Source organism: Acinonyx jubatus, chromosome B4 (assembly GCF_027475565.1).
Source record: "Acinonyx jubatus isolate Ajub_Pintada_27869175 chromosome B4, VMU_Ajub_asm_v1.0, whole genome shotgun sequence".
NCBI classification, from domain to species: domain Eukaryota; kingdom Metazoa; phylum Chordata; class Mammalia; order Carnivora; family Felidae; genus Acinonyx; species Acinonyx jubatus.
In genome coordinates, this window is record NC_069387.1 from 53,889,977 (window position 1) to 53,893,072 (window position 3,096).

Genomic DNA, 3,096 nt, shown 5'->3' on the forward strand with positions numbered 1-3,096 from the left:
AGAACTGGGGGTGGGAGGGACCTAGTAAAACTTCCTTTTAATACCTGTGCCAGTGTGGCAGCTGAGGCTATGATGGATGGCCAAGAGGCCAGGCTGATGGCCATTACCATGTGGCTTGTGACCAGGGCCACATTGGAGTGGGAAGTAGTGGGCTAGGTGCCCAAGCACTCCACCCTCAAAATGTCACACAATCTGTGAGTGAAAAGAGACAGAAAGAGGGACTCAGATAAAAACAAGGACATTCCCTGAGACCAGACTAAGCCAATCTCTGTCCCCATCCTGGCCCCTCAACAGCCACTCCCTCCCCCACAACACTGACCCAGGCACAAAGGGACTTTAAATAACAGGCACTTTAAATAACAGGAACCAGGGTTTTAGGGTGCAACTAGAAAAAAAGAGAAGGATGATTCTTCATTTAGGAGAGGGGCTGAGAGTTGGAGGGTCTCCTTGCATTTTTATGTGTGCTAATTAGTTTGCAAATGTTATACACAATGCAGATGAACATCTATGGGCTTTACAGTTGCAACCTACTCCTAATGGTATTTATACACACACACTACCTATTTTATATACGTTTGGCTCCTCTGCTTCTCCCAGTACCTGAATTTCTGAACCACCCTTCCTCTTCTTTAAGAGCAAGTTTGGAGTTACAGAAAGTTGGCCAAGAAGGCTGAGCTACACAGCACAAGGAATGGCTTTCTGAGGACCAAGAAGTACTTCAAACCCTCTATGTCCAGATGTAGAGGAACAACCTCCCCCATCTCAACCTCACCCAGATCCACCCCAAACATGCTCCTCCTATCACGGTCCCTATCTCAAGGAAAGACCACCACGCACCTAGCCAGGGACGTGGGATCGCTCGCGACTCTTCCTTCTCCCTGAGTTAAGGATGGGACAAGGGACTCTGTTGCCCACATTAAAATGACAAAGTGCCTTTTTAAGGCACTAAAAGATGAAATTTTTTAGGGTCACATATACACAGGCATCAAAATGACTTCACAAATCAAAATGTCCTGCTTCCTCTCCCTTACATCCCCTACATGCTGCCCAGACAACCTCCTAAATAACTCTTGAGTCTAACCACTTTGCTCCATTCTCTAGCTGATGAGAGTAACTCTCAGCAAGATAACTGAGCTGCCTCCTTCCTATTTTCCCAGGCTCCAGAGTTAACTTCTCCCTTCCTCCTGCACTGGGGAGGCCCAAGAAGCAAATAGGATATGCCCACTACAGTTTCCCAGAGAGAAGTATTTGGAAACTGCTAAAAGGTGATAGAACAGTTAAGTACATGAAATCAACTACTTAAGTTGTGACCACAACAAAGTCATTTTTATTTTGTGATAGTGCTTTTGATAGAACATAAAAATAAAATTGTAGGAATAGCAAACACCCTCTTGAGGGGAAGAGACCACTTCTATCACCAATCAGCCTGTAGCCTAATGCCCCACCAACATTTTGGTTGACTGGGCTCTAATCTGTTCTTCAGCCAGGAGATCTTTAATTATGACTGGTTCGCAAAGTTGGTGCTCTGTGAATTCTGGTGGAATGAATGAGAGACAAAGAGGCGTGAACATGTAGACAGATTAGAATCATTGTCTCCAAAGGCATCTTTCTCCCAGGACAACTCTTTCAACCCTAGGATGTTATCGCAATTCAGTGTTGATACAAAGTTGCTAAATTTTTTGACCTCTAACCCCTCTGTAGCCAGATGAAGTTGTATAACTGGTTATCACCATTGGAATATAATTGTCCACGCTGAGGAAGTTAAGAGCATTTGTGCCTTTCCCACATGCCCTCCCCATCTGCTGGAAAGGCGATTGTTGGGCCACCTGAAGCCACATATATAAGATGGCAGAACCACTACGTTAGCAGGTCTGGATTCTGGAGTTACCTGATCGCAGATCTCCACACTGGACTATATGATACATAAATCTTTATCAGGTGAAGCACTGAGATCTGAGGTTTGTCCTTTGCAGCTATTATATATACCCTAACTAATACACGAATCAGGGGCACCTGGGTGGCTAAACCGATTAGGCATTCAACTTTGGCTCAGGTCATATCTCAGGGTTCATGGGTTCAAGTCCCACGTCAGGCTCTGCACTAATAGCTCAGATCCTGGAGCCTGCTTTAGGTTCTGTGTCTCCCTCTCTCTCTGCCCCTCTCCTGCTCTCACTCTGTATCTCTCTCTCTCTAAAAAATAAATAAACATTTAAAAAATAATAATACATGAATAAATGTAATGAGGCCACATCTGCAAGCAATGAGGCTGGAGTCACTGTAGAATGTGGACTTTGACAGCTGTGGATGGCAGAGGAGAGCAATTGGAAGTCAGAAATTTTTATTTGAATCTCATCTTAGCTTTGTGACTTTAGGCAAGTTATTTAATATTTCTGGGGCTTGGTTTCTTCAATGATACAAATTCATAGTATTAATATGACCCACTTCATAGTATTGGTTGTAAGGATCAGAGGAGTCCAAGAATATAAAAGTCCTTTGAAACCAGAGTTACAAATGTCACTGGCTATTTTCTAATAGGTGACACTTACTGCTTATTAAAAATCTGTTGAATAAATAAATATGAATGATGGAATGTGAATAAATGGGTGGATGAAGGCTCAGACTAGCATCTTGCTCCCCACTAATAAAAGAAGGCCAAAGCAATCTGAACACCATGAGATCAGAGTGGGTCTGTAGGTCTGTGGAGCAAAGCAGGAGCTGCAGGACCAGAGTATTAGTGAGAACCCTAAACCACCCTTCGACCCAGTGCAAGGAAAATGGAGCCAAAAAACTAAGAGGACAAAAGAAAATGAGTCAGGAGCCCTAAAGAAAAGTCCAAAAGAATCATGCTTTGACCTAAAACTAATGTTTTCCCTACTGTTATGGACTGGATATTTGTGTCCACCAAAAATTTATATATTGAAGCCCTAAAGCACAATATGATGGGATTTGGAGATGGGTCTTTTGGGAGGCAATCAGGGTGAGATGAGGTCATGAGAGTGGGACCCTCATGATGGAATTGGTGACCTTGCAAGTAGAGACCAGAGATGTGAGGACATGTAAGGACACGCTGAGAAATCAGCTTTCAACAAGGCAGGA